The following is a 14,721-nucleotide window of genomic DNA, read 5'->3' as shown; positions in this document are numbered from 1 at the left end:
TTATAACTGTATGAACAGTGCTGGCAATATAATAATGAGGAGATTGAGATAAATGTTCCTAGTTCACCAACCTGGTAGAAATCTTAATAAGTATTGAGGTAAGTGCAAAGTGTAAAGTCACCTCCTCAAGATTGTTTTGCGATTATATTGTACGATACGAAATAACCATACTGAATCTCATTTGAGACAAGCAGCAGTTATTAATATATGCATATGTGGTAATCGAAGATATTACTAGAAATACAATAAATGCATGAGATTACAATAGTTGTACACAGTTCATTTAGTGCCACCCTATACATAAATATCAGCTTGAACCACATTATACCTTAATCATCCGCAGATATGATCACAAAGAATAATAATTATGATCACCAAAAATAATGATGAGAAAAATGATATTAAAAATAAAAAATTGAAAATAAATTGAAAATAAAAAGTAATAAATAATAAAAATTGAAAATGAAAATTGATATATAAAATAAATACATGAATGAACAAGAGCTCATTTGATCTTATAGATCCTACTAATCTAGATATCATAGAAAAGTATTTAACTCTGAATAAGACATGTAAGGAGTATCCATATGTCACAGATGTAAGTCATAGTATAATTATTTCAGGATAGGGACCAATTTGATGTGTTCGTTAAGACCACCAGGAGATTTGCTGCCTAGAGTGTAAATCCCAAATTGTTCTTTTTGGAGCAGCATATTGTCTCTATCGCCTCTCCTGGGGTCTCTAGGAACAATCTCAATTCCTCTAAAACGCAGGCCTTCCACCTTTCCTTCATGTTGTGAAAGGAAGTGATGAGCAAGATTGTGGACTTTCTTGCCCATAGAGATATTAATCTGGCCATTTTTAATTCCACTGATGTGCTCACCAATTCTAGTCTTAAGCGGCCTTGTAGTTTTGCCGATATACCACAAATTACATGGGCAGGTAATTGGTTATTACCAGAATAATTACAGGAGTATTCATTTAGAGATGACCAAATAGCTGCAGCAGTCTTAGCAAACATTCAGTACAATTATACATTGAGGGCTTGAGTACAGCTACAGTACAGATGTAAAAAAACACACACACACACACACACACACACACACACGCGCGCGCGCGCACGCATGCACGCACGCACACACACACACACACACACACACACACACACACACTTCCTGCAAGCTCAAAACTAAAACTAACTACTATATACATATATTGTATCAATTAAAGTGCTACTGGATAGTGACCTAATGTATACAACAAAAGACAAAGAAACCCCAAATGCTACATCCAACATAACAAATTATTAAGTTAAACACTACCTGTTATCCTTCTCATAAGTAAGGGTCATTACTCAATCCTTTGGCCAACGCATTATACGCCTGTAACCACGTCACGGTTACCCCCGCCCTGCAGGTCCTACACTACCTGCAAATGTTATCTTTACCCTTCTAGGGGAAGAATTCTCTCAAGAGACTGGTAATTCATAATTATGTAGCCCCCTTTCCCTATGCCTACGGGAACTACGCGGGCAACTACGTGTGCTGCTCACAGGAGGCCTGAGCCTCACAGGAGGCCTGCGCCTCACAGGAGGCCGGAGCCTCCGCCTCTGGGAGCCTGGGGTGAGCTCTGTCTCCTTGCGCACAGCGCCTCCACCTATGAGGGCTCCCAGCGTTGGCGGGATAACCTCTTACAGGAACCAATACACAGTAGTAAACAATACACCACACAATGTATATAACTAATCTTTACTGTACACAACACTAAACACAGATAACACACACTATCAGGTAACAACAGTATAATGCAGTGACCCCAAACACTGAGTGGTTCCTCAAAGTACTGAGGGTGCCGTGGCATCAATAACCCCTGGTGTCCGTCCCAGCAATCCCACCCAAATGTGAAGTAGCCCTACCCCCTGTAGATGTTGGTGCATGTTGGGTACCTGCCTGGGTACTCCAGTAACCAGGTGTTGCTTGGCACGGTGTGTTGGAGCAGGTCCCACGCAGCGGGGCCTGCGATACAATTCTCCTCTCTCCAAAGGGTCCTGATCCTCCTGGTGGGGTGAGCTCCACCCGGAGTGTCTCACCCAAGTGTTCTGGGATACTGTGGCCTGGTCCCAGATCCCGCGTGGCCATCCGCCACCGGCGCAACAATACTAATAAAGGGAAGGGTCCCTATCTGGGGCCTTCCCTGCAATACTGCTCTTCAGGTGTCTCAGGGAATAACTGGAGCCTAGGGGCAGAGTTCTGGCCTAGTCCAGGGGCTGCTGGCACACTGGATGCATCCCTCCTCTCTGCCGGCTCCTGCTACACTGACGTCCCTTCACTGCAGGTCCTACACTACCTGAACATGTTATCTATACCCTTCTAGAGGAAGAACTCTCCCAAGAGACAGGTCCTTCATAATTATATATCAGGACTGCCAATTAAAGTGGGGTTAAAACCAGGGAGACAATATAGAAAAAACAACCAGGCGCTTACCTTGAGTTTAAAACAAAAGTGTGCTTACAATGTAGCAATCAAATCAACAACGGCTCTCTAGCAGATGCTTTGAGCCAACTTTAAGATCCCTTCTGCTTCGACCCCAATAAAGGGATAATCCAGAGCCCTTACAAAGATATAGGAACAAACAAGCATAGGGGGAGCATGAGATTAGAGAAGTATACAGCACATCAAATAATAACGATATAGTAGTGACAAAGGTCTTAAAGGTTGGGCAGGGGGCAAAAATAGGATACTAATGTACTTACACGGCCATGTGTAAGCAAAGATAGTAAATGGTATCTTGCTTTAGGCAGTTCTGGCCCCTCCCAACGTCAGTGCAAGCGAAACAGTGTGGTTTAAGAATATATATATATAAATATATATACGCACACGGCCCAGTGTGAGTAATTGCAGAGGGTTGGTAACTTTGGGGTTAAATTAGCCCATCCACATCTGCTGGCCGCACAATAGGAACTGCCCTCAAGCTAGACGTCTGCATGGGACTCACTCCCCAGTCTCAGGCGTCAGGCAGGGTCTCTCCCCGGTGTTGTGGTGGAGGGGGGAGGGGAACAAGTGAGGCACGATTTCAATGGAGTGGTTTAAAAATAACATTTATTAATTAAAATCCACAACAAAACTCACATACATAAAGGGTGAACCCCTGGCCTCCTCACGCAGTCCAGGATCGGGTATTAGCAGCTGTTTGCACCGTTCCCGCGTCCGGGAAGCAGGAGAAAGAAACTGTCCTGCTTGGCTGCAAAGGCCGATGAGCCTGAGGAAGCCGATTAGTCGGCGAAACGCGTTGCTCTAAACACTAGCTGATTTTGACCCACGGAGGCTTCCGTAGCCGGATCGCAGAGCTGTGCTGTATACTTCTCTAATCCCATGCGCCCCCTATACTTGTTTGTTCTTAAAACCAGGGAGGAAGGGTCACATACCTCCCAATAGTTGTCTCCAACCTACATTTGAAATAAATAAATAAGGGCAGCAAAATTTTGGGGCTGCAAATTTACCTTTTTTTCCAACCCCCAATATACTGTACAGAGGCCTCCAACCCCTATATACTGTACAGAGACCCCCAACCCCTTATATACTGTACAGAGGCCTCCAACCCCTATATACTGTACAGAGGCCTCCAACCCCAATATACTGTACAGAGGCCTCCAACCCCAATATACTGTACAGAGGCCCCCCAACCCTTATATACTGTACAGAGGCCCCCCTCTCTTCTAAACTTATTGCAGGGGGAGGGGGTGGGGCCTCTGTACTCTTCTTACCTTCTCCATCATTCCGCGCTCCTCCTTCTTCAGCATCACATGACGCTGCGACATCACATGGTGCCATGTCACCATGGCAAATTGACATCACACAGAGTCGTGTTGCCATTGCAATGTGATGTCACATGGTGTCGCATTGCCATGGCAACAAGACGACATGTGACGTCGCGTTGCCGTTGCAACGCAACACCATGTTATGTTGCAGCGTCATTTGACGCTGAATGAGGAGGAGGGCGGCACAAAGGAGGAGCGCGGCACACACCACAAACCCAAACCTCAAAATCCAAATCCCTACACTGTATGTACATATAAATTTGTATCAGCTTCAGATGTAATAGCAATAACGCCTGCTACATCTGTACTTTATTGTGCACAATAATATCGTTAACTAGGAGCACTCCCGATACTGAGGAGTACAGTGTCATGTGCACACTGCCATGGGCGCACTGCCACGTGCACACTGCCATGTCCCCACTGCCACGTGCACACTGCCACAGACACACTGCCATGGGCGCACTGCCACGTGCACACTGCCACATGCACACTACCACGTGCACACTGCCACAGGCACATTGCCATGTGTGCACTGCCACATGCACAAAGCCACAGACGCACTGCCATGGACACACTGCCACAGACACAATGCCATGGGCGCACTGCCACGTGCACACTGCCACGGGCGCACTGCCATGCGTACACTGCCACGTGCACATTGCCACAGCCACATTGCCACGGATGCACTGCCACGTGCACACTGCCACATGCACACTGCCACGTGCACACTGTCACGTGCACATTGCCACAGACACACTACCACAGACACACTGCCATGGGTGCACTGCCACGTGCACACTGCCACAGACGCACTGCCACGGACACACTGCCACGGGCGCACTGTCACGTGCACACTGCCACAGACAAACTACCATGGATGCACTGCCACGGGCGCACTGCCACATGCACACTGCCATGGGTGCACTGCCACATGCACACTGCCACAGGCGCACTGCCATGTGCACATTGCCACAGGAGCACTGCCACGGGCGCACAACCTGGCTGGATCCGTGTATGGAATGAATCTCAAAAATATGGGCGCTCTCTGGGTCTTTACGTAAAGAATAATATCAATTTATTTAATAAAATATATCTTTTTATTTAATACATTGATATTCCTCTTTATTTAAAGACCACGGCAGTGCCCACATTTTTGTGATCCCCTTTATTACATAACCCTCGCTTCACGGGGAGAAAAAGGTTCTTACACATAAAATTCTGCAGAAATATATATATATACTGTATATATATATATATATATATATATATATATATATATATATATATAAATAAAGGTTCCTAAGGAGATCTGCACATTTGATTAACTCCTTCACTGCCAGAGACACCGGCAACACCTTGCGGTTTCACCTAAGGCCACGAAAGGGGTAACACCCTGTGCCCTCCTGCAAACAAACACAGCACCGCTGCTTTTTGTAAAATGATTACTATTATTATTATTGCTTGTTATTTGGAGGGCATTAGAAGAGCAAGTTAGCCACACGGGTTTCTCCCCGGGCGTAGGAGATGCCTTCCTGGTGTATCACTCGCTGCATCCACTGTGCACTCCTCGGCAGGAAAGGGTTACAGGGGACGGGCGTAGGGAAGGGAGATCTGAATGCACACTGGGAAACGAGCGGAGAGTTTTTCCTGCTCTATTCCCAGCGAGTCGGCACACTGCCCTCTCTCAGCGTCCCTCTGCAGGTGGAGGCACTGCCAGGCATCTGCTGTCTCACACTCACCTGCCTGACACCGAGTGCGGTGGGGGTTCAGGTAAGTGCGCCCGTACATGCCACCTCTTCCTGTGAGGCCGGCAGATCTACACTTAATACTGCCGTCCAGAGCGATAGCCCTGCATTCAGTGCGGTGTGGAGAGGGTTAATGTGATACGTGCCAGGAATCTGTGGGAAACACGCCAGCTTTCATACTAATAATAAGGGTCGGAGTAAGTAATAATTGCCGGTATCTGGGAGTTGGGTTAACCGCTGGTTATTGTGCCCCGGGGACTCTAATCCCCGGCTGAGAGGCTTGTAAGGAAGACAGCCTGTGAGACGCTGAGTGTGTAACGGACAGATAGAGAGGGGACACGTGTATGTCACAGAGGTGAGGGAAACACACATGCATCAGGTGCCCGCACCGCTCAGCAGACCCGCTGCGGTGTTATTAAAGTCCATGGGAGGCACCGGGCACGCACACAGACCAGCCCCTGGTAAATGTTCCCCTGTGTATCAGGAAGTGGGGTCTGCGGTGAAACATGTGTGTCTGTAAATTAGCATCTTGCTGTGTTGTTGCCACTGTGTGTAATAAATACAGGCAGTCCTCGGTTTACAACGAATGGCTTATCCAACGCTATGCAATGCATACCTATGTTCATTTTTACAACGCCAAAACGGCTTATCCAACACTGTGCAATGCATACCTATATTCATTTTTACAACGCAAAACGGCTATCCAACGCTCTTACAACGCTTTGCAAAGTTGATTATGTGTATATAATATATATATTATATAATATTATATTTATATATGACAGTTTATATATATAATACAGTGTATACACTATATAATTTGTGTGTGCTGCATATCTTATTGTCTGCGTAAAATATTTGGTGTATTTTAGTGTTAAAAATGCCTTCAGGAGGGAACCTTTTATTTAAACAGTGTTCCTATGGGAAAACGTGTTTCACTTTAAGACGTTTCGCTATCCAACGCCATTTTGAGTAACGCATTGTGTCGGATAACCGAGGACTGCCTGTAGTTATACTCAATGTGGCGCACTGTTGCGTGAAAGCATTTAAGGTGACGGCGAAAACCACCGCAGGAATCTGTAAAGAAAAGTAACACAAGCCGCACATTTTGTAATACATACATGCATACATACATATATAACCGCGCCATGAATGTCTTCTACGTGCGGCATACATCTCCCTCTTATCTCAAACCAGCGCAGACGGACAAGAAAATTCAGGAATAGCGCAGCACCAGCTGCGGGAATATGTATGTAATGATACATAGACCTCAGTGTTAGGGAGGGAGAGTGTGAGTTAGTGAGTGAATGAGAGAGAGAAGGTCACAAATAGAGCGTCAGTGATCAATGCGAGACCGTTTCAACAATTATACCTTTTGGAATTTTGAAGTTTTTATATAGAAATATATATATATGTATATATATATGTGTGTGTGTATAAATATCTAGTACAAAATTCAGAATAACCAGCCTTACACTGAGACCCAAAAGGTTGACACAACTGTCTGTGAGCAGGTTACTGGCTCTGCACTTCTGTAACCCAGGCTGTGCTGAAAGTCGTGTAAGGCCGAGTCCATAGCAGTGGAGGCCGCGCTGAGCCGTGCGGATGCTCCGCGCTGAGCCCCTGCATCCTCCATGAGGATGTCTTTAGAGGGGGGCTCACGCGAGCGTCCGCAGGCGTGCTGAGGCGCTGGATTTTTCAGCCAACAGAGCGCTGTCGGCTGAAAACATCCAATCAGCGCGGAGCAGCACCAACGTCACGGCGCCATGACGTCCGCGCCGTTGACGTCGGTGCCCCGCCTCCCTCAGTCTCCCCCTGCCTCCCGATCGCGCCCGCTGGCTCGCCTGCTCGCCTGCATATGGGCAGAGAGAGAGAGAGAGAGAGAGAGAGATAGGAGAAGAGAGATAGCAGAGAGAAGAGAGAGATAAGAGATAGAGAGGAGTGAGAGATAGGAGAGAGAAATTAGATAGATAGGAGAGAGAGGATAGAGATATAGGAGATAGGTGAGAGATAGAAGAGAGTGAGAGAGAGATAGGAGAGAGAGGATAGAGATAGGAGAGTTTGAGGGAGAGAGAGAGGAGAGGGAGAGATGGAGAGAGACAGGGAGAGAGGGGGAGAGGAAGAGGGAGAGAGGGGGAGACTGAGCAAGAGACAGAAATAATGTAAACGAGAGAGAAACAGATGTGGGATTAATTAATAACGACTTGAGACATGTAATTACTAATTAGGAACAACAATCAGCATGGATCTAATTATGTAACATTTGCAGAGGGTTAGACTATATTCATTGCTACGTGATGGATGCACAGACAGGACAGGCACAGCTAACACTTTCCTGATCACAGGAGCTGACAGTCTGATCCGACGTGTTGGGAACACTGGAATGTGCTTAGATCTCGTGGAACGTCAGCAGGGACACGCTGAATTGTCTGCAATCTTTCATCTGCTTTCTTGGCACCTTTCTAATCACATCATGGTAATTACGTTGGATTGTAATTGAAATTTCTTGATCTGTGCTTTGCACAGTGTTTTAGTAAAACAGCCAGGCAGATAGTTAGGAGCTGGGTTACCCTCAGGTAATATTACCTTGCTGAATGACCAGGGGGTGTAACCGCAGGTGGAATTGGCCGGTCTTACTTCTTATACACTCTGCACACTATATTGTTATATTCCATAGATAACCCTGCACCCCGTCCTGTCTTATTCCTTATACACCCTGCACCCCGTCCTGTCTTATTCCTTATACACCCTGCACCCGTCCTGTCTTATTCCTTATACACCCTGCACCCCGTCCTGTCTTATTCCTTACACACCCTGCACCCCGTCCTGTCTTATTCCTTATACACCCTGCACCCCGTCCTGTGTTATTCCTTATACACCCTGCGCCCCGTCCTGTCTTATTCCTTATACACCCCGCACCCCGTCCTGTCTTATTCCTTATACACCCTGCACCCCGTCCTGTCTTATTCCTTATACCCCCTGCACCCCGTCCTGTCTTATTCCTTATACACCCTGCACCCCGTCCTGTGTTATTCCTTATACACCCTGCACCCCGTCCTGTCTTATTCCTTATACACCCTGTACCCCGTCCTGTCTTATTCCTTATACACCCCACACCCGTCCTGTCTTATTCCTTATACACCCTGCACCCCGTCCTGTCTTATTCCTTATACACCCCGCACCCGTCCTGTCTTATTCCTTATACACCCTGCACCCCGTCCTGTCTTATTCCTTATACACCCTGCACCCCGTCCTGTCTTATTCCTTATACACTTTGCACCCTGTCCTGTCTTATTCCTTATACACCCTGCACCCCGTCCTGTCTTATTCCTTATACACCCTGCACCCTGTCCTGTCTTATTCCTTATACACCCTGCACCACGTCCTGTCTTATTCCTTATACACCCTGCACCCCGTCCTGTCTTATTCCTTATACACTTTGCACCCCGTCCTGTCTTATTCCTTATACACCCTGCACCCCGTCCTGTCTTATTCCTTATACACCCTGCACCCCGTCCTGTCTTATTCCTTATACACCCTGCACCCCGCCCTGTCTTAATCCTTATACACCCTGCACCCCGTCCTGTCTTATTCCTTATACACCCTGCACCACGTCCTGTCTTATTCCTTATACTCGCTGCACCCCGTCCTGTCTTATTCCTTATACACCCTGCACCCCGTCCTGTCTTATTCCTTATACAACCTGCACCCCGTCCTGTCTTATTCCTTAAACACCCTGCACCCCGTCCTGTCTTATTCCTTATACACCCTGCACCCCGTCCTGTCTTATTCCTTATACACCCTGCACCCCGTCCTGTCTTATTCCTTATACACCCTGCACCCCGTCCTGTCTTATTCCTTATACACCCTGCACCCCGTCCTGTCTTATTCCTTATACACCCTGCACCCCATCCTGTCTTATTCCTTATACACCCTGCACCCCATCCCATCTTACTCCTTATACACCCTGCACCCCATCCTGTCTTATTCCTTATACACCCTGCGCCCCGTCCTTTCTATTCCTTATACACCCTGCACCCCATCCTGTCTTATTCCTTATACACCCTGCACCCTGTCCTGTCTTATTCCTTATACGCCCTGCACCCCGTCCTTTCTTATTCCTTATACACCCTGCACCCCGTCCTGTCTTATTCCTTATACACCCTGCACCCCGTCCTGTCTTATTCCTTATACACCCTGCGCCCCGTCCTTTCTATTCCTTATACACCCTGCACCCGTCCTGTCTTATTCCTTATACACCCTGCGCCCCGTCCTTTCTATTCCTTATACACCCTGCACCCTGTCCTGTCTTATTCCTTATGTAGCCCTTTTTGTGAACCGCCTGACCCACCCAATCTCACATTGGCCCCTCGTGGTCTAACCGGTTCCTTTCCCCGCAACACACCTGCTCTAAGGGACTACTGGTAACTGCGTAACACCTGTGGCTCCAGGAGATCTGAGCCTCCGCTAGCTGGGAGCCTGGGGAAACCCTTACCATTACCTGGTGCAGCGCCTCCACTTACCCAGGATCCCTGTTATGAAAGATAGCCCTGGGTAAGAAATACAACACTCATAGATATAATACTAACACTTTACTAACACACAAACAAAGCAGTACACAACATCATAACCTGATGCTCTATCCGCATTACCTCAGCCCAATGTCTGGTGTTCCCACCCAGTGTCCTGTGATCCCCCACACCCAATGTCCCGCACTCCTACGGAGGTCGTGGGTGACTGCGCAGTCACTAAATTAAGCTAGGGCCCAGTTGGTGCACTTATATACTTCAGAGGTACCTTCCGAGCACTCCGATGCTCGGCCTGCAACACTCTTCTAAAAGGGTCAGACGTCCGTCTGATCCTATCCAGGTACTTCTCTCCGTGGACCCCAACGAGGGTCCCACCGCTTCCCGGGAACAGCAACCGTCTTTCGGTCACACCACCGTCGCACGGGAACAGCAACCGCCGCTATCCCTATCTATCCCTAACGTGACAGGGACCCTAACCTAGGGCCTGTCCCTGATGAACCGCAACCTGGGGTGGCTTGGGGAAAACTCCTAGGGCCTGTGGAACAATAACCTGCCCCCCTCCCCTAGCTACCAAATCCTATCTGTAACTCTCTAGCTACTCCTAACTCCCAGATGCTAACAGCCTGCAGCAGACACACAGCTCTCACCGTCAGCCTGCAGACTTCACACACGCTGCACACACTGCGCCCAGCACATGCAGCAACACACACAGAACGATACACACCATTCACTGGAACCCGCAGCAAATCCACTGCTCGTACGCTGTGCCTATTTGCCAGTGCGCACAGCCCTATCCGCTGTGGCACTGCCAAACTGCACCTTCCGCACCTAAGGGTAACCTCCTTATCTAGGGCCGTCCCTCTTCAGTTACCCCCTGCCCTTACCGGGAATTGGGGCCTGCCTGGGGACCTAAGGAGAACCCTTACCTGGTGCCGGAGCCACGCGCTCCCTGCACCCTTCCTTCTCCTTCCTACTTCTCAGCCTGACTCTGCAAAGCCCGGGAAATGTATCTATATTCCCGGGCTGAGCTTCCTCCAGCCCTATTGGCCGCAATGTAACACCTGACCTCTGTCTCCCTATGCCTGCCCTCGCGCGATCTCTCCCTAGCTCTGGGGATCCTACCTGCGCATGCGCGACCTGTCTGGAGCCTTCCCTGCGCTGGCCACCTACTGCGCATGCGCGAACTAACGCGCAAAGGCGGCGCCCTCTCCTTAAGCCGCCGGGCCGGTGGCAACGCGATCGCGGTCCTAGCAACGGCCCGATCGCGTCCCCGGCAACCGGCCTGCGCCTCACAGTCCCGCTCTGCTCCCTGCACTGGCCCCCACCCTCGCGTTCTCCCGGCGGGTCCACCGCTGCCTCCGGCGGCACCCGCGACCACCCGGTAAGCGCGGAGGGGGGTCAGGGAGTCAAATTTTACCTCGGGGCTACACTTATATACCCTGCACCATGTCCTGTCTTATTCCTTATACACCCTGCACCCCGTCCTGTCTTATTCCTTATACACCCTGCACCCCATTCTGTCTTATTCCTTATACACCCTGCACCCCGTCCTGTCTTATTCCTTATACACCCTACACCCTGTCCTGTCTTATTCCTTATACACCCTGCACCCCGTCCTGTCTTATTCCTTATACACCCTGCACCCCGTCCTGTCTTATTCCTTATACACCCAGCACCCCGTCCTGTCTTATTCCTTATACACCCTGCACCCTGTCCTGTCTTATTCCTTATACACCCTGCGCCCCGTCCTGTCTTATTCCTTATACACCCTGCACCCCGTCCTGTCTTATTCCTTATACACCCTGCACCCTGTCCTGTCTTATTCCTTATACACCCTGCACCACGTCCTGTCTTATTCCTTATACACCCTGCACCCCGTCCTGTCTTATTCCTTATACACTTTGCACCCCGTCCTGTCTTATTCCTTATACACCCTGCACCCCGTCCTGTCTTATTCCTTATACACCCTGCACCCCGTCCTGTCTTATTCCTTATACACCCTGCACCCCGCCCTGTCTTAATCCTTATACACCCTGCACCCCGTCCTGTCTTATTCCTTATACACCCTGCACCACGTCCTGTCTTATTCCTTATACTCGCTGCACCCCGTCCTGTCTTATTCCTTATACACCCTGCACCCCGTCCTGTCTTATTCCTTATACAACCTGCACCCCGTCCTGTCTTATTCCTTAAACACCCTGCACCCCGTCCTGTCTTATTCCTTATACACCCTGCACCCCGTCCTGTCTTATTCCTTATACACCCTGCACCCCGTCCTGTCTTATTCCTTATACACCCTGCACCCCGTCCTGTCTTATTCCTTATACACCCTGCACCCCGTCCTGTCTTATTCCTTATACACCCTGCACCCCATCCTGTCTTATTCCTTATACACCCTGCACCCCATCCCATCTTACTCCTTATACACCCTGCACCCCATCCTGTCTTATTCCTTATACACCCTGCGCCCCGTCCTTTCTATTCCTTATACACCCTGCACCCCATCCTGTCTTATTCCTTATACACCCTGCACCCTGTCCTGTCTTATTCCTTATACGCCCTGCACCCCGTCCTTTCTTATTCCTTATACACCCTGCACCCCGTCCTGTCTTATTCCTTATACACCCTGCACCCCGTCCTGTCTTATTCCTTATACACCCTGCGCCCCGTCCTTTCTATTCCTTATACACCCTGCACCCGTCCTGTCTTATTCCTTATACACCCTGCGCCCCGTCCTTTCTATTCCTTATACACCCTGCACCCTGTCCTGTCTTATTCCTTATGTAGCCCTTTTTGTGAACCGCCTGACCCACCCAATCTCACATTGGCCCCTCGTGGTCTAACCGGTTCCTTTCCCCGCAACACACCTGCTCTAAGGGACTACTGGTAACTGCGTAACACCTGTGGCTCCAGGAGATCTGAGCCTCCGCTAGCTGGGAGCCTGGGGAAACCCTTACCATTACCTGGTGCAGCGCCTCCACTTACCCAGGATCCCTGTTATGAAAGATAGCCCTGGGTAAGAAATACAACACTCATAGATATAATACTAACACTTTACTAACACACAAACAAAGCAGTACACAACATCATAACCTGATGCTCTATCCGCATTACCTCAGCCCAATGTCTGGTGTTCCCACCCAGTGTCCTGTGATCCCCCACACCCAATGTCCCGCACTCCTACGGAGGTCGTGGGTGACTGCGCAGTCACTAAATTAAGCTAGGGCCCAGTTGGTGCACTTATATACTTCAGAGGTACCTTCCGAGCACTCCGATGCTCGGGCCTGCAACACTCTTCTAAAAGGGTCAGACGTCCGTCTGATCCTATCCAGGTACTTCTCTCCGTGGACCCCAACGAGGGTCCCACCGCTTCCCGGGAACAGCAACCGTCTTTCGGTCACACCACCGTCGCACGGGAACAGCAACCGCCGCTATCCCTATCTATCCCTAACGTGACAGGGACCCTAACCTAGGGCCTGTCCCTGATGAACCGCAACCTGGGGTGGCTTGGGGAAAACTCCTAGGGCCTGTGGAACAATAACCTGCCCCCCTCCCCTAGCTACCAAATCCTATCTGTAACTCTCTAGCTACTCCTAACTCCCAGATGCTAACAGCCTGCAGCAGACACACAGCTCTCACCGTCAGCCTGCAGACTTCACACACGCTGCACACACTGCGCCCAGCACATGCAGCAACACACACAGAACGATACACACCATTCACTGGAACCCGCAGCAAATCCACTGCTCGTACGCTGTGCCTATTTGCCAGTGCGCACAGCCCTATCCGCTGTGGCACTGCCAAACTGCACCTTCCGCACCTAAGGGTAACCTCCTTATCTAGGGCCGTCCCTCTTCAGTTACCCCCTGCCCTTACCGGGAATTGGGGCCTGCCTGGGGACCTAAGGAGAACCCTTACCTGGTGCCGGAGCCACGCGCTCCCTGCACCCTTCCTTCTCCTTCCTACTTCTCAGCCTGACTCTGCAAAGCCCGGGAAATGTATCTATATTCCCGGGCTGAGCTTCCTCCAGCCCTATTGGCCGCAATGTAACACCTGACCTCTGTCTCCCTATGCCTGCCCTCGCGCGATCTCTCCCTAGCTCTGGGGATCCTACCTGCGCATGCGCGACCTGTCTGGAGCCTTCCCTGCGCTGGCCACCTACTGCGCATGCGCGAACTAACGCGCAAAGGCGGCGCCCTCTCCTTAAGCCGCCGGGCCGGTGGCAACGCGATCGCGGTCCTAGCAACGGCCCGATCGCGTCCCCGGCAACCGGCCTGCGCCTCACAGTCCCGCTCTGCTCCCTGCACTGGCCCCCACCCTCGCGTTCTCCCGGCGGGTCCACCGCTGCCTCCGGCGGCACCCGCGACCACCCGGTAAGCGCGGAGGGGGGTCAGGGAGTCAAATTTTACCTCGGGGCTACACTTATATACCCTGCACCATGTCCTGTCTTATTCCTTATACACCCTGCACCCCGTCCTGTCTTATTCCTTATACACCCTGCACCCCATTCTGTCTTATTCCTTATACACCCTGCACCCCGTCCTGTCTTATTCCTTATACACCCTACACCCTGTCCTGTCTTATTCCTTATACACCCTGCACCCCGTCCTGTCTTATTCCTTATACACCC

General features: G+C 49.9%; 1 protein-coding gene across 2 annotated transcripts in view; it reads left to right on the top strand.

The window, feature by feature from the left end:
• Positions 1–5,450: 5,450 nt before the first annotated feature.
• LOC142497915 (chemerin-like receptor 1) overlaps positions 5,451–14,721 on the top strand; it is a 109,866-nt gene continuing 100,595 nt past the window's right edge. Inside the window, exons 1-2 of one of the 2 annotated variants that reach the window (XM_075606360.1) lie at positions 5,451–5,587; positions 7,908–8,038. The gene's annotated coding sequence lies outside the window, so the exon portion shown is untranslated. The remainder of the gene's footprint in view (positions 5,588–7,907; positions 8,039–14,721) is intronic. The other variant, XM_075606361.1, reaches the window with a different exon arrangement.

This window comes from Ascaphus truei, chromosome 6 (genome assembly GCF_040206685.1).
Source record: "Ascaphus truei isolate aAscTru1 chromosome 6, aAscTru1.hap1, whole genome shotgun sequence".
Lineage (NCBI taxonomy): Eukaryota > Metazoa > Chordata > Amphibia > Anura > Ascaphidae > Ascaphus > Ascaphus truei.
The sequence above is the reverse complement of the archived record's forward strand: the minus strand, read 5'-3'. Positions and strand labels throughout refer to the sequence as shown.